The sequence below is a fragment of the Suncus etruscus genome, chromosome 6, assembly GCF_024139225.1.
Source record: "Suncus etruscus isolate mSunEtr1 chromosome 6, mSunEtr1.pri.cur, whole genome shotgun sequence".
NCBI lineage: Eukaryota > Metazoa > Chordata > Mammalia > Eulipotyphla > Soricidae > Suncus > Suncus etruscus.
Genome location: NC_064853.1, coordinates 111,917,524 through 111,939,722, shown reverse-complemented (window position 1 = coordinate 111,939,722; position 22,199 = coordinate 111,917,524).

The window sequence follows — 22,199 nt, the reverse complement described above, 5'->3', positions numbered from 1 at the left end:
TGAGGAATACCACTTTTTTCTTAGACATTATCTGTTATCTGATAACTCCGTTATCTAACAGAAATCTTCAATTTCCATACACAGTATTCTGATAGATAGCCACAGTATGCTAAATGATCAGAAGTTGTAGACTGTTCTCTAGTTTATGTTCTCCCATGAGTTGAGTGGTATGCTTACAAAGGGTCAATTGATCCTCCTGCCCAAGCATGTTTATACGAGTTGTTAATAAAATTAAAATATTACACAAACAAATTAAGTATAGGTGTGGAAAGAAAGAGACTTGTTTCAATGAAAACTAAGTGAATTGCTTTGGACTCAAAGGGAATAAGTTGCTGAAAAATAATCTAAAATTAGCTTGGGAATGAAACAACTGTTAAGGAATGGCAAATAATAAACTGTGGAAGATTTCTGGAAAATTTTGAAGTTTTTCTTCATGAAAGCAAAACAAAAAAACAGACAAAAATAAAACACCCTGAACTGAAAATAATGGAGGATAGGTTATAAGGGTGTCTTGTTCAAGGAAAATGAGACCGTACTGCATAAATGAAAAATGGATGCTTAGAAGAGGCTTTTTCTCTATGTTTGACTCCAGAGTGGCTTCAGTTAAAGTATGCATATTCATATAAGCCCAATTTTAATCAGCTTTTCTGATTAGCTGACACCGGACTCAAAAAGTGAGAGGATTTTAGTTTTAAGGTTTCAAAGGGAGACCTAGAAAGCTGGTTGACTTATATTTTCTATGTACTAATCTCTTGAGTGTTTGGTCTTTTTCAACCTCTTGTAAGAGGTCTTTTTATTCCTGTGAGTTTATTTCTTGTTGCCACTTCTCACAAACCTTTTCCCTTGATAGCTGTCAAACTTTTCTCAAAATTAGAGCCAAGAATTCAGCATTCCATGCTTTTGTTATATTAAGGTTGTTCACCTTAGCAAGCCAGCACATCCATTTTAAACCTGGAGTCAGATTCACTGTTCTATGTTTTGGAATTTCAACAGAGCACCACCATGTAGGTGGTATCAATGATACCCTCTTTTTTTTTTTTTTTTTCAGAGAATAAGAGCCACCCACTGACATGATGTTGTACATCCTTGTGCTAACCTTATCTTCTGGAGAAAGCATATTATAGAAACAATATGAAAGATTAAAAAATTATACAAAGATATTCAGTGCAGCATTATGTATACTAATATGTATCAAATTATTTAAGACCCTGTGATAAGATAATTATTTTATTATAATACTTTGGCAGGATATCTTTGTAGTAATTGTTAGAAGTTTATATGGTCTGGGAATAAGTTTAAATAATTTTAGCAATTATTTATTGAAAAAATTTCAAATATGTAAATTAATATAATGTAGTATATTAAACAAAGAAAGAAAATGCAAATGTAATGAACTCAAGGATGAAAATATAATAAATATATACATGATTTTTGTGAGCAGGGGAGAGTTGAAGTTTTTATTGTTTGCTTTTTGGGATTTACACTTGTAGGTGCTCAAAAGTTACTCCTGGCTCTGCATTAAGGAATTACTCCTGGTGCGCTCTGAGGACTATATGGGACGCTAGGGACTGAACCCAAGTTGGCCCCATGTAAGGCAAGCACCTTACCAGCTGTACTCTCATTCCAGCCCAAGACTTGAGATTTTTATCTTTTACTAATCTTTTATTTATGATTTCAGTGACTATAAAAATCCCATATTATGCAATGATTCACTGATATTTTAACTTTGGTTTTCTGAGAGGCTTGAGATGTATGAGGTTTGACTTAGAATTTCCCAGAACCACAGCATTTCCTCTCTGAATAGTGAGGCTATGGCAATATTTTACTTGATTATAGATGGACTGTCTTGAAAAGTGTCTTTTGCTCATACAGACATTTTTAATATAATTTTTATTTTGATCATAGTGTCTTACATATTGTTGACAATAACATTTTAGGTACATTTTTACATAAAATCAAGGGGGATTCCCATCATCAAATTGTCCTCCCTACACCTCCGTTTTTGTCCTACCTCCCATTTCCTCTTCCCTCACCCCCAGAGCGGCTAGAATATGTGGTCCCCTCTGTATCCTACCCAGTACTTAGTAGTCTTGCACCTGTTTGGTCTTGATGCCTCCCTTATCTCCCACTCTAACTGTAGGCAGGTCATACAGACATTTTATTCTACCGATGAAACATAATATGGCACCTACCATCAATTTGTTCTAAACAGGTTACTTATCCATTCTATATATAATTTTTTGGGGGGTTTGGGTCACACCAAGTAGTGCTCAGGGGTTCCTCCTGGCTCTATGCTCAGAAATTGCTCCTGGCAGGCTCGGGAGACCATATGGGATGCTGGGATTCTAAACACTGTTTTTCTGCTTGTAAGGCAAATGCCCTACCTCCATGCTATCTCTCCAGCCTCTAATTTTTTATCTTATAAAATGAACAATAAATATACCTATGCACAAGGTTTATTGTGGACTTTAAAGATATAAAAACAGTCTATAGCACAGAATAGGTTATCAAATTAATATCATTAAAACAAGGACAGAATTCTTGTTTTCTGATTTCCTCACTTCAGTTATTTTTATTCTACCACATCACAAATATTTCATTTTTACTCGGTCTAGAATTGTTTCCCTTACTGGGAATGAAAATAAAGGCTATTATAATAATAGAGAGTATCACAATTTTGTATAATAATTATCAGACAATAATAGCATAAAATGCTGCCAGAATAATATAGGAAAAATGTCAGGGAGTTGCCTTCAAGTTACCAGGACCAGAAGAAGATGGCACCTGCTAAAAATAATAAGCCTTAAATAGAAAATAACCTGACTCTAATCTAATCTTTTAGGCATGTATGTCTTTCTTTACTTCTCATTCTACACTTTTGTAAGTCTTAGTTGCTTATTGGAAAAGGAGGATAGAATGGGGATAATCCATCCCATGCAGACCTTATGAGAGTCTCTCTTTTATGAAAGTATTTTGTAAAATGTAAAGTAGAATGTAATTTAATATTGCTATTGCTTAAAAATTACTTCTAATTTAAAAACACAAGCATTCTATTCAGTGCATCAGGAATTACCCAAGGATTTAAAAAAAAAGTTAATTTAATGGACTCCATAGTAGTCCTATGAAGAAAGTTCTATTATTATCTTGTTTTATTCTGGGAGGCATTAGAAGATTAAGGAATTTACCTAAACCACAGAGCTGAGAGTGATGGTGCTCATACATGAACCTGGGACTAGGGATCTGGTTGCATGCATATTTGTGTTGCAGTGTTATTATCTCTGAAAGTGATTTGACAGAAAATAAAATAAAAAAACCCAACAATTAAAAAGCAAGCATCTCTCTTTTCTTTACAAGTTTGAGTCCAATTTAGTTTGGCTTATTCCAAACCAAACCAGTTCCTTCCAGTGCAAACCAATCCAAGCCTACTCAGTTAAATTAAAATAAACTCAAGAAACACTTTTGAATGGTTAGATTATGCCAGCAACCACTGTCCTTAGCAGCAGTAACAGAGAGGAATAGGAACCAAGAAATTTAAATCTTTATGTGAAGTGGCAGTTCGCATATAATTCGCATGATAGAGGACTGGAGCTATAGTACAGTCATCAGGTTATTTGCCTTGAACATATCTTGACCAAAATTGGATCCCTCAGGCCCCATATGATCCACAGAGTACTACTGGGTATTATAGCTGAGTACAGAGCCAGAAATAAGCCCTGAACATTCCCTGGTGTTAGCCCAAAATCAAATACAACAACAAAATGATGGTCGAATCAGTAGGGATATAGACTAGTAGTAGGAAGGGACTCTCGAGTCCTTGGGGGATGGATTTAGGTACATGAATAATGGCTATGGTGTTTGAAATAAATAGATAAAAAAATCACAGAATCCACAGAACCTCAATCCAATATGTATATTGGATTACTTTTTGTATATTATTACTTTCTATGAAAACTTAGCAACCATTGAAAGTGGAGGAGGGCAAACTGGGGTCTTCAGAGAGCACAGATTCTGGGTGAGAAAAGAGTTGAACTGTAGAAATTGTGGACTTCTTTCAAGAGAAAACAGATGGCCTTGTGCTTAATACTCCAAAACTGAAACCATTGCCCTCTGTCTGATTGTAACCCAAGTGACCAGCAGCTTTCCTTTGCTATTTTAAACTTATTTGAGTGACCTGATATGTGTTTCTTGTTTCTCTTCTATTAAATGTTCCAAGGGAAATTTGCATATTGATGGGATTTTCTATCTTTTAACCATTAAAAGTGATAGTCTATGTAAAGCACTTTGAAAGTTATTTAGCCTAGAGTTGGAGTTAGGTGGTGGCAAATATTACCATCATTATGGACCCTTGTGATCCGACTTCTTTTTCAGAGTTCTTTCTGAAAAGAGAGACTTAGAAAAGTCCATAGGCCTAATTGTACATGACAATTATTTGTTTCTTTTAGATGTGTCTTTTGGTTCATCAGGTAAAGCATCCAGACTATGAGTATTCCCTATGAGTAAACTGTGTTCTTACACAACACTTTTGACGTTATACAATAAAAAGACTTGCATATTAAAATTTGAGGCATGCATAAGTGCCTCATAATTAATTGCTGTCTATTTAACCAGACAGCTCTAGCAAGTTAATCTGATGTCAGTTATGAGACTTAATAATTGTCAGTGATTTTTTTAAAACAATTTACTGGTATAATCATTAACTACCCCTAGATTATCTTGTCAAATTGATAATTAAATGACTCAAAAATTCATTACAGAGTCAGTGTATTAGTAGGAATGTAATTAAATAATGTTTGCTTATGTAATCTAGAGTTTATTACCTGTATACTTATTTATCTTTTCTATACTTATTAAATCTTCCTAGGGGACTCTTCAGAATCAATAGAAAATTGAGAGTCAAGAAATATCTTATTATATCCAAATGAGCAACTTAATTGAGAAGCTGTGCAATAAATATGAATGATCTATATCTGTGGAAAAGAAAGTTTTTCCTTTTTCTGTGGAAAAATATTTTTAGTGAGGAAAAGAGTTCTTTTTATTCATCCTTCCATTTTCTCCTGTATTATTCTTTTCTTACTTTCTAGCTACCTTTACTTTTCCATTTTTGCTTCTTTCTTCCCTATTTAATTTTTTATCTTCTATTTCTTTCATCAAGCATTTTAGTGGTTGCTCTGTGTCAGTCATTATGTTAAATCTTGAGGACATAAAAGGCAGTATTCTTGTCCAACACAGCCTAAGAGAAAGACCTGTAGAAACTGCATAGCATCCTGTTCAATGCTACTCTCAAGGTGTGAAAAAGTGCTAAAGGGTCATAAAGGAAGGAAGATACACCATGCTGGTAGTTAGGAGAATTTCTCAGAAGAGGTACAGTTAAGATCTAGGAGAAGCCCCAAAACCCAAAGCAAACCAACCAAATAAAAAACCCAAAACCAAACACACACACACACACACACACACACACACACACACACACACACAAAACAACCACCAAAAACTAACCCGCTCACAAACCAAATAAAAAAAAAAAAGACGAAAAGCAGAAAGAAAGGGGGACGCAGGTACCCACAAAAAAAAGCAGAAAGAAACCCCCAAACTTTTGGAAAAAGATACTTGGCAATGTTTTCTGGATGAACATATGTTATTGAATTCTGTATTTGAATTTATAATGCAGTATGAAGTCACTGGACTGCTACTTACTAAATGAATGATAGATATCTCTCTTAGGATCTCAAGTTCCTCCTGTTAAAATTGGGATAATAGGTATAGATTTGCCTCTCACATCACAATTAGCTGAATCAAGTGAGATTATATATAATATGTTTGTAAATATTTTATGAACAAGAGGGTGGAAAATAATTATACTGAATAAAGCTCTTTTCTTGCATGTACCGGTCCTAGTTTGATCTCTGTCACTCTTGAACCCTGCAATGAATGATACTAAATACAGAAGTCAAGAGTATGCTCTGAGCATTGTTGACTGTGACCCCAAACATGTATATGTACATACATACATATATAGAGAGTCATAAAATTCTAAATGAGCATGAGGTATAGTAGTGTGATTTGGTGTAATGGTTAAAATATTTCAGAGGAAAATATGCACACACTAAGTAAGTATAGACCGTGTTACATGCTATATTTTACATCAGGCCCTAGATTCTTGGATTCATGCCATTTCCTGAGATAAATTATTCTTCCAAGTGGCTCATCTGTTTGAAGGTGATTGTAATTGCCTGTTGACCTGTCTGCATACAAGGCTTGTCAGTAGCTCTTTGTAAGTTTGGATGTACTCTTGAGGAGATCTAGCAGTAGTTAAATATTCAGGTTTTAGGGACAAATAACCTGTCTATTAGCGGATAACTTATTCTAGTTGCATCTTTGCAACTAGTAACATCACAGTTTACTAAACTTCCAAACCCCATCAAGTCTTATTTTTATTATCTATGTTACCAATAAAATATTTATACCTCATAGTAATATTTAAAAGATCTGGTAAGTTAGTACATGTTAAGAACATAACAAAATTTGGAACATAGAATTTCTTAAATTCTTGGGTTTATTATTGCTCTTTGCATATCTCCCATGTCTAGTATATGGTTGCTTTGATGTAATAAATATTCAATCAATGGATAATAAAATAATTCAAGGAAGGTTCGATCATCTTATAAAGTTATGATAAAGTAGTAACATTTTATTTTATAATAAAAAGGATACAAGGGCTGGAGCGATAGAACAGCAGGTAGGGCACTTGCCTTGCACGCATTCAACCCAAGTTCAGTCACTGGCATCCCACATGCCCCCCTGAGCATGCCAGGAGGGTGTTCTGAGCAAAGCTAGGAATAGCCCCTGAGCATCAGTGGGTGTGGTTAAAAAAGACAAAAAAAAAAGACCAAGAAAAAAAAAGGATACAAAATAAAACTTCTATTGCATTATATAAAATATTGAGATTTACAAAAACTAAAGGTTTTTGAATTGGATTTTGATGGGAAAACATAATATAACAGACAAATGTGCTTATTTTTATTTATTTATTTTTTTTGGAAATAATAGTTTATTAAAGATCAAGAAGAACAAACTGCACCTCTATCCTTCTTCAATCACCATAAACAGAATGTTTAGATAGACTCTGAGAGTATTTTTGTTTTAGAATAGTTTGGTTGATATGCCACATGATGCGATAGTCTGGCCATGGTGACTGGTCTGGTCTTGCTGTTCTTCAAATGTAACATGTGCTCATGTGTTTCCAGGATGCTTCCCGTGCTTTCCCAAACTTTTTAATTCCAATGTGAACATTACATTACCAATATAGTGTTCTGTATGTTAAAAAAACATGCTGAGGACTAGAGTGATATTTTATTCGGTAGGGCACTTGCCTTGCAGGCAATGTGAGTTTGATTTCTAGAACCATATATTTTCCCTTAAATCCACCAGGAGTAAAAATGTGCTTATTTTTAGAAGTGCTTACCTGAAACATAGTAATGTTGTAGCTCAAGGCTACTTCAATAAAAATAATATCAAAGGTATACAATAGAAGGTGGTAGAAGAAAATGTGTATTTTAATGGTGGTTATGGTAACATTTATTTGAAAAAGTATGAACCGTACCATTAGAACAGACATATTGTGGTATGGTCTTGGAGTGATGTATTTGTGTAATTGTTATTAACTGTAGTGTAAATCACTGTGCTTCAATAAAGATGAGGGAATGCTTCAATATAAACAAATAAGAAGCATTAAAATTTTCACTGCTGATAATTACATTTCCTTGGTGTACAAAATATGCTTTTTTCCCCTAAGTTGCTGTAAACAGTTCCTGCTCTGAAAATGTAAAACAAAAGTCCTGTATATCTTTCAATTTATGCCATTTAAGTAAGCTAAACATCGAAGTGTGATTATACCATGCTTAAATTCATGGAAAATAATTCTGATAAATCTAAAATTATATGAAATTTGAAACCATTGCTCAGCAAATCCTTATTAGGTTGAAAATCCAACATGCTTAACTATCCATTTAACTTTTCTCTAGATCCAATGTTTTGCATCTTTTAGCAGCACAAAATACTTTGGAAAGTCGTTTCTTCCTGTTTCTGGAAAACCAACATTAATTTTGTGCCTTTCCTATGCCTCTATCTGACCCTTTCCAGTTTTTGTATATCCTCATCACTGAACATTTACTTAGGCTGAATCCTGCTTTCTATTCTTTCTCTCACTCCTCTTTGTCAGAGTGGACCCACTTCTCTTTTATTGGTGCCAGTTTTTATATTGGGCAATAAGTATACAAAATCTAAAAATAAATCATATAACCTCAAGTAAGTCACAGTCTTAGGAAGAAAAGATAGATGTGAAGAGACTTCAAAATCTAACAAAGAATTTTTTTTTTTTTGTTTTGTTTTTGGGCCACACCCGGCGGTGCTCAGGGGTTACTCCTGGCTATCTGCTCAGAAATAGCTCCTGGCAGGCATGGGGGACCATATAGGACACCGAGATTCGAACCAACCACTTTAGGTCCTGGATTGGCTGCTTGCAAGGCAAACACCGCTGTGCTATCTCTTCGGGCCCTAACAAAGAATTTTTTGATAGGCTTGGTTGCGGCATAGAGGATCATACAGTTATGGCTGAAAAGCAGAAAGGAGTCTATGAATGAATCTTCAGTGATACCAGATTTAATATGTAGATGTTCCTTGTACACAAGAAAAGCAGCTTTTGAGAGGAAAACATAGTTTTTACAAAGCAACTGAGGGATAAATTAGGGATTTTTGTTTTGTAAGTATGAAACCATTGTATCACAATATATTGATCAAGCAACAGTTAGCAATAAGGTATATAAGTAAAGTCTGAGATTTGTAATGCATACATGATCCATAATGATATGTCTCCTTCCTTTACCAATCCTGATTTCTTTTGGAAAAATTTCTCATAAAAATGCAAGTGTCTATGGAAAGCATTATGGATATTTCTAAGAATGTAAGGCTAAAATTACCACACAACTCACCAATTCCACTTACTGTTATCTATCCCCAAAATATAAGACAACCTGAAAACATATGTGCATCTATGTTCATTATAGTACTCTCAATATAATACCTAGGATAGGGAATCAACCCAAATGTCCAATGACAGATGAGTGGATGAAAAGGATGTGGTAGATACATGCAATGGAGTTTTATATGTCTATAAGAAAACATGGATTCACATAGTTCCTTAGAACATGAATGAAATTGGAAGGATTCAATTAAATGAGATAATCGGGAAGAAAGAGCAATCTCATTTATCTGTGGAATATAGAGAGACAAAACAGAAGAACTGACAAACCCTTGATGTTGGAATACAGAAACAAATACCAAGTACAACAGGAAAAGAGTGAGGAAAAGAAGTCCAGAGAAAAGGTGATCCAGAAGTGGATGATTGTGGGTACTTTGGGGAGGGGAGGGATATAAATTTCTACATCAATATCATAAACTTTCACAGTATTGTAAGTATCCAAATTATCATAAATTAAAAATAGATGAGATTGTATTAAATATTTTAAATTATTATGTGGAATATATAATGTGTAAAATATTTTATATTTTATTAGTAGTTATAAATTTATGCTACACATTATTGGCATCAGTAAAGTTGAAAATAAATATATACATGAATTATGTGTGAATATATACATTTTTAATGAGGACCAAAAAATCACTGTTAGATTTGGATCCAGTGATTTTACCATTTTTATGCTTGGAATGGTTTCATAAAGGTTTTTTATTTCTAATGTGATATTCCAAAATTCTTCAAAATTCCTTAGGGAAGTTTAAGGGTATTATAATTTCTTTTTCTTCATATTTTAGTTATTTTATTATTTTTAGTTATTTTTAGTTATTTTAGCATCAGTCAAGTTTCAATACTCTTCTCTGAACATGCTTATCATTATTGGGATTAAAATTTTACTAATACTTTCTCACTCATTATATTTAACCATTGTAAGGATTGTCTAAGCTTTGTGCTACTACATTTACACACAGGCTTAGCTTTGCTATTATTCTTTTTTTAAATTTTCTTCATTTAAAAACATGGATTACATAGTTGACATATTTTACCATAACACTTTTGTTTCCAGATAAGTGAGAGCAAAATTATTGAAAAAAAAGAATAGAACAAATAAAAAGAAAGAGAAGAAAAAAAAAAGAAAGAGAAGAAAAACATGTACAGCTACAAGCAAATTCGTAAAAATTATTGTATCTCCAATAAAGTTGTTAAGTCATTGGCAGAAAGTTTAGTAAGTTCTTTTTTTGCTAGCTGAACAATTCTGTTATTTCATTAATTTCTGAATATTAAGAGACCTCAACTACTCATTGGCACTTATAATGATGGCAGTATCAAACAAATAAAGTTGTCCAGGAATTCAAATGATCAGTATTACTGACTCTGTGGCTTTTGTGGGCATGTTTTTGATTACTTAGTCTTCTGACAGAGGAGAAGGTGTTTGTTGAGGGTGCCCATACTCATTCCAAAAATGTCCTGGTGATATCAGCCCAAATATCAGCATACCTGGAGTGTGATCAGATTAGTGTCTTTGCAGAGAATTGTAGAGGAGTGGTGAAGTAGGGCCATAAGCAAGGTAGTGATTATGGATGATAGATGCAGTAAGTATGGCTTCAGGAGGGAGGGTTTAGCTAACTCTTTTCTATTGATATTGTCAGCTTTCAGTTGCATGGCCAGTATACTCATGATTTTTCTTGGCTTGGTTTATATCTCTTTCAAGAATAGAGTGAGTCTATACATCTGCACAGTAAGGCATGGTAACTACAGTTGTGCTTCTTCTATTATTAATTGTAAAATCCCCCAAAGAAGTATGATGCAGCTGGATTTAGTGCAGGAATACAATAATCCTGATTCTGACACCTACTGGCTACTAGAACTTGGGTATAAGAGTTAACATACGTACATTAATAGGAAGCATGCTAAATAGCCAACTTTGGAAAATTGTATAATACTTATATGAAATTAACAGTTTTAATTCATACTTACTGCTTGGGGAAACTACTCAGTTATTTGTCTAAAACATGTGTTTCACTTACTCTACTTTGAGCTGAACTTCTGTTAGTTACAACCTCAAATCATGATTTATAAAAGAACAGAGCTACCTAGAATATAATCCCCTATCTTTATGATCAGAACTGTTTTACTTCTATTATCATTGCCTTTCTCTACCAGGGGTCGTCAAACTTTTTAAACAGGGGGCCAGTTCACTGTCCCTCAGACCATTGTAGGGTCTGATTGTAGTAAAAACAAAACTTATGAACGAATTCTTATGCATACTGCATATATCTTATTTTGCAATGAAGAAACAAAACAGATACAAATACAATATGTGGCCCGCAGGCCATAGTTTGAGGGCCACTGCAACCTTTCTCTAATTTTCTCTAAGTGTTGACTTCTTTAACTGCATATCTTTTTCATGATACTTTATAACAACTTATATTTTTATTCTATTTTTTGTTTTTTGTTGAGGGGGGCACACCCGTTTGATGCTCAGGGGTTACTCCTGGCTAAGTGCTCAGAAATTGCCCCTGGCTTGGGGGGACCATATGGGGCACTGGGGAATCAAACCATGGTTCTTCTTGGCTAGCACTTGCAAAGCTGACACCTTACCTCTAGCACCACCTCTCTGGCCCCCATATTTTTATTCTATTCATTTAAAAAACATAGTCAAACTTTGCATTTTTTATTCACATGCAATTTGGGTGAGAAGTGTACATTTATACTACCTATTGACATAGGTGTCATTTCCAATTTAGTGACTTTAGATATTATTATATATAGCACATATAGACACAACTGGATCTTACAGACATAGGTTGTTTTCTTGCAAATCACAGAAATTGAAAGTAGAAGGGATGTATTCCTTAAATGAAAAATGAAGTGCTATTGTCAGAGGAGGAAACAGTCAGAGCTATAATAGAGAGAACAGCAAAAGTGTTGTGCAGCATCCACCACATTAACTTTATCAATGAAGATCATCAGAATGTAAAAGAGCAAGCACTCTATGTAGGCTGAACACAATTGGAAGAGACAATGATAAAACGGAACCCACACAGTGATGCCAAGATATTCAGCAAGGTAAAAATTCTAAAAGAAGACAGGCATGTTGTACGATGTTACAAGGCAGCAATATACGTAAAGCATATATTGGGAGTCCCACTGATGTTTAATTACTTTAATTTTGTGGTTTTAAAACTGGCCTAGATTTTTTTAGACTGGCATTGGTGAGCAAGAGTAAAAAAGGAACAGAGAACTTTCTGAGACCATGTTTTTAAACAAAGTCTTTTGAAATAAAACATTCACTCATTTGAATACCTGTCTGAAAGCCGGAGACTTCTGATGAGTTCACCTCAGGACACGCTCAGTGTTATGGAGCCAGGCTGCCTGGAGGCAGGAGAGGGCAGAGCCTGGACAGCGGGTGTATTGTCCTTAGCCAGTTGAAGCTGCTTTCTCCAAATTTCAGAAGTGTGACCTCCTTGCTTCTGGTGTTCTTTTTGGTGGCCATAGTGGAAGGCTTATCTAGATATCCATAGTCAAATCCTTGGTCCTTCTTCCAGTGGCAGTTAACTATATTTTTGAGCAGCTAGAAAAGGCTCAAGAAATGCTAGACGTCACCTCTGATCTTGTGTTATGTCTACTCTGGAAAAGCATACTGAGCTAAGGCACAAAAGGTGCCTTTCTCCTCTGACCTACCTTCTTCCTTATCTTTCTTCCCAACAAACCTTTTCTCCTTCTCTGCTTCCCAAAAATTAAACATTATTGGGTCTATATATGTGTATGTATACATATAAACTATATACAAATATCTAGTTCCAGGAGATATTTTAATTCAAATTAAATCCAGATTCTCTCTTTAAACTTTTGCTGTAATAAAAAAGAAAATACTTCTCTGACAAATTTGAGGTAAGCTATAGTGGTCCTCTGTTTCTCCCCTTATCCTCCACAAAAGCACATCGGTAGTTTGAGAGTTTAGAGATAGAAATAAAATTTTGATGGGGAAGTAAATTTATGTACTATATTATGAAGGAGGTTTTTCTAGAGTTAGGCATTAAAAACCACTTTCTGGGAAGTAATAACTATACTAATAATCCTGGGAAATAAGTAAAAGACATAGACATAGCCACATAAGTGTTCAAGCACAATGTAGTATGTAATTGAATGCTAATAACTCAAACTCAATTGACTTTTGCTTATATAAACTCTTAATAAACTTAGCTATCTAAAAACATACATGAGACAAACACCAGCAAATTAATAGTGGAAGAAGTAATGTGGAAACAAATTTTCTTTTTTTTTTTTTTGGGTCACGCCCGGCGGTGCTCAGGGGTTACTCCTGGCTGTCTGCTCAGAAATAGCTCCTGGCAGGCACGGGGGACCATATGGGACACCGGGATTCGAACCAACCACCTTTGGTCCTGGATCGGCTGCTTGCAAGGCAAACGCCGCTGTGCTATCTCTCCGGGCCCGGAAACAAATTTTCTAATAATAAAGTGCAGGACTCATAATAAGAAGAGGGGACAGAAAAGCCAAATCAAACTCTAACCTGCCACAAAACCTCAAGAATGAAGAGAAAGTATCCTAGAAAGATGAATGGAATTCAAGCTGTCCTTTAAAGCTAGAGAATACTCGACAACACCAACTTATCACTGAACCACAGTGGTTCAATGAAGGAAGTGACAGTCTAAAATTCAATACCACAAAAGGCTACATTTTATTCTTTATACTCTATTTTAGAATATAGACATATGTATTATTGATTTTAGAAAGAAATTCATTCCAATTAATCACAATAAAGTTTTCAGTAATCATAAAGTTTCCAGTATTCATAAATCTTCAACATTGGAAATGCTTAGTCCTAGAGAAGGGAAATTTTGTTTAAATTTAATAAGTTCAAAATGCTCTGGATAGTTTTGTGTCATACAGTCTTTATTATTTATTTGTTTTCTTGTTTGTTTGTTTTGCTTGTTGATTACACCTGAAAATGCTCAGGGATTAATCCCACCTCTGCACTCAGGAATGACTCCTAATGATACTCTAGGAACTACATGGGATGATGAGGATCAGCCATGTACAAGGAAGTGCCATATCTGCTATGCTATCACTTTCTCCTATTTATACTCCTCTTTAATCTCTATAATATATGTATACTATATATACAATTATATATATATATCTCCCTTTAATTTTTCTCTTTAATTTTCTTATAATATACATATATGTATGTATATTCACATATACACATATATACATATATAGCCATATATATACATTTCCTCCTTCCCCCCTTATCACCTGACTGGATTTCAGCAAGCAGTATAGTGCCTAACTATGCACAAGGATTTCTGGTGAACCCTCTCCTACTGAGTTTCCAGTGAAGTCACTTGGGAAGAGCTCTAAAAATGAGCTGTGACCTTGAATTCTGGGCTTGCTTTTTACGTAAGAACTGAAACTTTGAGAAAAAATCATTTTCCTCCTTAAACCTGCTCTCCGGTTTGAAAAGTGCGGATACCTGGAGCTGGCGGGTGGGTCGTTAAAAAAAAGAAAAAGAAAAAAGAAAAGTGAGGATACTAATTTCTGTTCATGGAGTTGTAAAGAAGCAAGACATTAATGGATGTGACTGAGAGCACAGTGGTTCTATATGCACTTATACACTGTACTCAAAACTATTTTACCTCGTCGTTTTTGTACACAGCTACACTCCTTATTTTATTTCTATCTAGCTTTTTCTTTGTTTCTTTTTTTGGGGGGGCTTAGTTGGTGAGTCTCAGGGCTTACGCCTTGATCTATGTTTAGGGATCACTTCTGACAAGGCTGGGGCACCATAATTTGTGCTTGGGGATCAAACCTGAACTGACCACAGGTAAGGCAAGTACCTGTCCATTATACAATCTATCTGGCCCTTCTTGTTATTTTTAGGGTTGACCTATTTTCTTTTGTTCAGTCTCTCCCCTAAAGAATGGCTTTTTTGAACAGGCCATAATTATGTGCTATGTACATCATTGGGGTTGGCACTCACTCAGTAAGTATGGCATGAATAGGGTCCTCTCTGCTGCTGTACTGAGAAAAGTGCTTAGCACTCTGCTATCTCTAAATATTAGGCACCAAGGATTCTCTTTTTCATTCCTAAATTTTTTAAGCTCTGGCCTGTGGCAGAAACATTTTTGAATATTTTATAATAGATACTAAGACCTAAACTGAACATTTTATATTATGCATTTCAGATTCATATTCTAGCTTTCAGGTTTTGATTTCCATTCCAAATGTGACTGGACATTGCTGGTCTTAATCTTGGCAAAATCCTTTAGCCACAGATTTGTTGAGGTAAGGGAGAGTTTGGGAAGTAGGATTTCAAAATGAAGGTAAATTTTACAATGGCAGCCCTGGGGTTTATATTTTAGTGCTTTAACCCTAAAAATGAAGTAGTCACAATACTTGGGTTTGAAAGTCGAGAGAAAAAATTACTTGCATTTTCTTCCACTCTATCTCACCACATGTAACTTGAATCATTTTGGAAAGTTCATAGCATCTGTGGGAAGGAGTCTGATCTCTTGTTGCTTTATGGGCTTCAATTTCCTCATTTGCATCTTGGTACTAAATATGTCCACTTCATAAAGTCATCACAGAGCTATCATATAAGGGGAGAGAGGGTTAATATAGCAAGTGGGTTAATCACTCTCTTTGCATGTGGCTGACTAAGTTCAATTCCCAGCATCACATTTGTTCCCCCTGATAACTTCCAGGAGTGTTTCCTTAGAATGGAGTGAGGGGTAATCCCTGAGCATCACCCAATCTGACTGCTCTGGCCCTCAAATCACGTTCATTCACTAAGATACGAACATGGCAACTACTTTATGCTCAAAAATTGTAGTTGAACTTGAAAAGACAACCGCAAGAATCCCTCCTCTCTCTTTCTTGGTAATGTATATAATTGCTACAGAGCTCTACATAAAATTGTCTGCTTCACAATGGTGTAGATTTCACCTATGAAACCCTGAGCAAGAATAAAGTGTCTTCCCGTTTTCTTGACCTCATTAGTGAAGACAGACAGCAGAGTTCCTCCGTGGTCAAAGGTCAAGGAGTCAGACAATGTGGTTACACGCTTATGTCTTTCCTAATTTATTGCTTTTGCAACTAACATTCTTAAAATCATGTTATTTTGTAGTTTATTTGCAAAATGCATTGTGAGCCAAGTTTGTTTTAAATGTGCTTTGAGTTAGAAAAGGGTTTCACAGTGAAGCCAGTGAGAGGTAAGGGAAGTGTAAGAGAGCAGTTAAAAGAAACCTTTTATAATTGAGCTATCTGTTAATAACCTCTTCTTTTTAATCAGTGATCTACCCAAGGAAGATGGAAACTGAGAATGCATCATCAACTCAGGAGGGTAGCAGAAATAGACTTTGTAACCTAGAAGTGAAATACAAAGAGAACAGCCTGGAAATTTGGAGAAGACAGCCTATGACAATTTTTTTGCTTGTATACCCTGAAGGACCCAAACAGCTTTGATAGCAAGTCTTTAGACTGAATTAAAAAAGAAGAGGTTAATCATAGAATTATGATAAAAATTTATTCATAAATATTTTATTGAGTTCATTCTAATGCTTTTCGAGACTTTAATATAAACTAAAACGTGGTGCTCTGAGATTAGCTGAAATAAAGGCAAGAAATGCTCTGCCAGAAGTCACTTTTCTCTTTAACTTTGTAGTTTTCTTTTCTCACCCACTAGGCAATAATAAATTACTAAGAAGATGCCCTGTTGTTGAAATCCATTTTGACTATATTCAAGTTTGCTTTTGTGCTATTCCACCTGGTGGCTTCCCTAATAACTTTCCCTTTTGACACTCCTGTAAATATTTATGAAAGAAGGTTCTTGCAGGAGTCTATTCTGGTGGGTCAATGCAGAATCTGGATGTATTTTATTCTTTTTACAAACAATTTGCTTAAGTGAATTCCCTCCTAGCTCTTAAAAAAGGTCCCTTTCTTCCATTTTAATAACATCATAAGACATTAAATAGCATCAAAGGGAAAAATAAGTTTGTGATGTAAAGCCTCAAGTGGAAATCTCTGAGCTGCTACGTGGCTGATAATGGTTGATGCAAGCATTGATGATTATAGTTAACGGGTGAAATGTAGCATACATTTATAATCTTCATCTCCCAAGGCACAACAAGGATCTGAGATATTTTCTGGAGAGGATGAATGGAAAGGAGAGAAGAAAATGTAGACTGGAAGATCAATTTTGGCTCCCAAATTTCAGGCACCGTTTCTTTATGCCACTATTCGTAAGATTTAACCTTTGCTTGCTGTTTTTTTTTCTATCCTCCTTTCTTAACATGCTCACCCTTGACCAGAGTTTTAACAGATGCCAATCTACAAATAAAACTTAAAGCTATCATTTTAGCTTTGACATCTATTTGAGCCAAGTTCTATATTTTTAGCAAGATGGCCATCACTTCTCAACAGGCCCCAAACCAGTCTCATCTCTACCCGGACATCATCCTAGTCTTGCTCAGATGAATGCACACTTTCTCCCACACCTAAACCCATATCATTCTTTTAAACCAACATTATGATTTATTTCCTAAACCTGCCACTTTTAACTTTCCCTTTCTCCTTCTTTTGCCTCATCTCCAATTGGTATAGGGGAAAAATCATAGGGTCAGTACCATGGGGTCAGCAGAAAGGACAGTTTGTAGAACACTTATGCCAGGTTTCTGCTAGTGCTTCCAGATAGCTGTACAAGCTTTCTGCTTAGAAAAAATATGAAACCCAAACACTAAAATAAGGGACTTCTAACCTCAGGACTCACTCAGAATGATGATTGTTTCTTGTCTTTCAATAATAGCAAATATATTGCACCTTATCTACTACCAGGTATTCAATTAAGAACCCTGTAAAAAGTGCCTGATGATTTATATGGAAGTTAGCACAAAAACTCTTTTACAAATTTGCTGCCCAGTTTGAATGGACATTTTTATTTTTTTCTAGACTTTGTACTCAAGAATATCTCCTGCGGGGGCTGAAGAGATAGCATGAAGGTAGGGTGTTTTCCTTGTATGCAGGACAGTGGTTTGAATTCTGGCATCCCATATGGTTCCCCGAGCCTGCTTGGAGTAATTTCATTTTTTTAAATAATATTTTATTTAAACACCTTAATTACAAACATGATTGTGGTTGGATTTCAGTCATGTGAAGAACACCCCCCATCACCAGTGCAACATTTCCATCCCAATGTCCCAAATCTCCCTCCTCCCCACCCCACCCGGCCTCTACTCTAGACAGGCTTCCTACTTCCCTCATTCATTCACATTGTTTTGATAGTTCTCAGTGTAGTTATCTCTCTAACTAAACTCATCACTCTTTGTGGTGAGCTTCATGAGGTGAGCTGGAACTTCTAGCCCTCCTCTCTTTTGTCTCTGAAAATTATTGCAAGAATGTCTTTCTTTTTTCTTAAAAACCATAAATGAGTGAGACCATTCTGTATCTCTCTCTCTCTCTCTCTGTCTTACTTCACTCAGCATAATAGATTCCATGTACATCCATGTATAGGAAAATTTCATGACTTTATCTCTCCTGATGGCTGCATAAAAATTCCATTGTGTATATGTACCACAGTTTCTTTAGCCATTCATCTGTTTTAGGGCATCTTGGTTGTTTCCAGAGTCTTGCTATGGTAAATAGTGCTTCAATGAATATAGGTGTAAGGAAGGAATTTTTCTTTCATATTTTTGTGTTCCTAGGGTATATCCCTAGGAGTGGTATAGCTTGAATGGACATCTTAATCTCTGGGTCCAGCTGTTGCTCCTTTTTCTGGGTACCACTTGTCCTTTTTGGTCATATTGGGCCTTTTTCTTTTTACAAAACAATCAGTAACCAACTGATATCTAATACCTTATGAATATTTGCATGTGTATACCCATTTCTATCCAAAACATTCTTTTAGACTTACGTATGCTTTATGTGTATTTTATTATTATGTGCATTCATTTTACACAATTGAATAGTTCATATATGTTACCTAGCAGGAAGTTTACAAAAATGAAGTTGTATTTATTCTTATGGGTGGAGTTGGGGAGATATATATGAAAAAATGTAGAAGAAAAATAAGAGAAATCATAGTTCATCTCCTTCTGACTCTTTAAAAGTTCTGAAACATTCTGTTGCTATTTTTATTTTTATGCATACCTCCTTCCTATTCAAATGCTTTTATGACCTTTGCTATTACCGACTCACTTCAAGTCATTTATATATTCATCCATATATCTTCATATATTCTTGTAACTCTCCTTTTTTATACTGCTTACTGTCTCAATGATTTTGCTATTGTGATTTTTTCTTCCTATGGCACCTCTTCAGAGTCCCACCCACCAGTTATTCTTTATTTGATTAATTGATGGAGCACATTTGTTAATGAGGATAGCAACACTTATTGAAAAGCCTGCTGACTGTTCACACAGCATAGCACATTCAATAGCTGCTTTCTATGTTCATTCCACTCATTAAGTACTTTAAAATATCTTTTGCCTAATTAAAGGATTGTAGTATTTGATAATGATTACTTCAGGTTGCGATCCTTTAGTTCTGTGACACTAGACTTGACCTGAACTTGATGTTCGTAATATGTCTTCCTAGAATTAAAATCTGTTTTCCTCAGCACAAGGGTTTTAAGGTGACTAATTCCTCCTGGCTATGGCTAGTCCTGCCTGGGGTAAACCTGCCTCCTGTCTGCTGCAGTCCATACAACCTACTATTAACATGGACTTCTTGGTCAGAACCACATTTTTCCACACTTAGAAAATGCAGAAGAGTTTTTGTTTGTGGTCTAGAATAAATGACAGTATCCTATAAAGTAGACAGAAGCATCTTCTGATCTTGTATTTCTTTCTCTGCTTAACTTTTAGATTGAATGAAAGAGAAAAAGGAGAATGAGAGAAAGTGTGTGTGTGAGAGAGAGAGAGAGAGAAAGAGAGAGAGAAAGAAAGAGAGAGCGAGGGAGCAAGAGAGATAGAGCAGTCTTTTTGAGGAACAGAGAATTTACTGTGAACATGACAGCCCAAGTCTATGGAGTAACACCTGCTTGTAGCTAACCAAAGGATGAAACTGTTAGGAGAAACACAACACACACAACATACTTTCCCTGTTGGAAAGACAGACATCATTTTGGGAACTAGTCAATAAAAGTTTTGAAACACAGTGATCCATTCATGGAGGGAGGGATTGGAGGTAGCTGTCCTTCCTCTCAAGTCTGGGCTCAGTCTGAAATCACACTATTTAATGTAACTCAGAACCGAGCATTTCATTAATCATGTTTAAAAACCCCTGTCCTTTAAACAAGTTCCCATAATAAATCAAATGCAATTGTGAAAATTTAACACGAAAAAGTATTATTATTATTATTGCTGTTGTTGTTATTATAAAGTTGAAGATGACAGGTAGGGTGAATGGAAACCTGCTAAAGAAGTGAAAAATAAGAAGACTGCTGTATGTCAGAATGGATAAAACAAAACAAAACAAAAAAAAAGACAAGAATTCTGCATTGGAAACTCTTGCAGAATGAATCAGGCTGCAGGACAAACAAAACCTCGCTCATCATCCAGTCTTCCTTCTCTGAAGCTAGTGAAGCAAACAGTGGGGCCCTAGAAAAACATCTGAAACTTCTTGTAGCATCTGTAAGTGGGGAATTTTTCCAAACCACAGAGAGGGCTGTGAACGCCTTTACCGGGCTCCAGTTTTTCTCAGCCAAATAGGAAGAACCTCCAAGTTGACCTTGGAAAAACATACGCACTAAAGGGAAAAATATTCTAGACTCCCTCTGTGTATTTGTATTGAGATTTTTAAAAAAAGAAACAAATAGATTGCTTTCCAGTTTTCCATGAGCTTTTGAATGCGCGCCGGTTCACAGTGGTAGAATCCTTAAAGTAGGTTTTGGAAAAGTGTAGGGAGGACTGAAGCCTTGCTTGCTTGAAGGCACACAAGGTTATCCATCTAGTACAACCGTTTTCATATTAAAAAGCCTAAGGGGAAAAGCATTCTTGCCACTCCTTTCTGCAAAGATGGCAATTAGCATTTTTATGAAGAACATAAACTCTCTGTGTATCAAAGATGCACTTTTATTACTCTGAAGCTGGCTCGAATAAGCCTCCCGCAAACGTTTGGCTCTTTCCATTCCAGGAGGAGGCCAATTAAAACAGTCTGTCTCGCTGCCAGCCCCCACACTTCAGTGGGGGCAACAACAATACCAAGAGGGTAGTGTAGCATTGGCGCCCTCAAAAGTGGCTTTTCAGTACCTGGATGGAAAATAATCATTCCTTGGCTCTCATCAAGGACAAACACACAAAAACAAAAACCAAGGTTTATTTTGCTTTTCCCTCCTCACTCCGGTTATGAATTGCTTGGTTCAGAAGGAGGATTTAACTACCCACCAATTGTGTCAGCCGTTTTACCACCTCTGGAGCAGCAATATTCAAAGGAGAGTGGCGGTTGACCAGGCCTTAGTGGCGCCAGCAGGCTTGTACAAACTACGTTGCCCTCTGCAAAGCAGCCTGTGCCAGTGGTTTGCTTTCTGGAGCAGAGATTCGCTGTTGCACCTTCTCCGTGCGGTAACCAACTGACTGTGCTATTTGATGTTATTCCTCTTGGAATTGGGTGAATGGACAGTGGTTTCCTATTTTAGGTAGGCTCTCAGTTATCAGGGGGAGACAACAAGTAGAAAAAAAATAGTGTATGATTCTTTTAGAGCCAGAGGCAACAGGCCAAGTTTGATTCTTGTCATCCACAAATGAGATTGGCTAAAATATTTAGTTGCTGTATGCATACTAAACCGCCCAATTGGGGCACAGGAAATAAGTTCAATTTTTTTTTTGTTTTGGCTTTTGGGCCACACCCAGCGTTGCTCAGGGGTTACTCCTGGCTGTCTGCTCAGAAATAACTCCTGGCAGGCACGGGGGACCATGTGGGACACCGGGATTCGAACCAACCACCTTTGGTCCTGGATCGGCTGCTTGCAAGGCAAACGCCGCTGTGCTATCTCTCCGGGCCCCAAGTTCAATATTCTTTTCAATGAAAAATGATGCCAGGCATACTAAAAGTAGATGAGATTGATTTTCTGAGCAAAGGGATTACTATGCCAAATCTAGAGTGGAATATTTTCCACCTACTGATTTTAAATACGATTGGTGTGCTG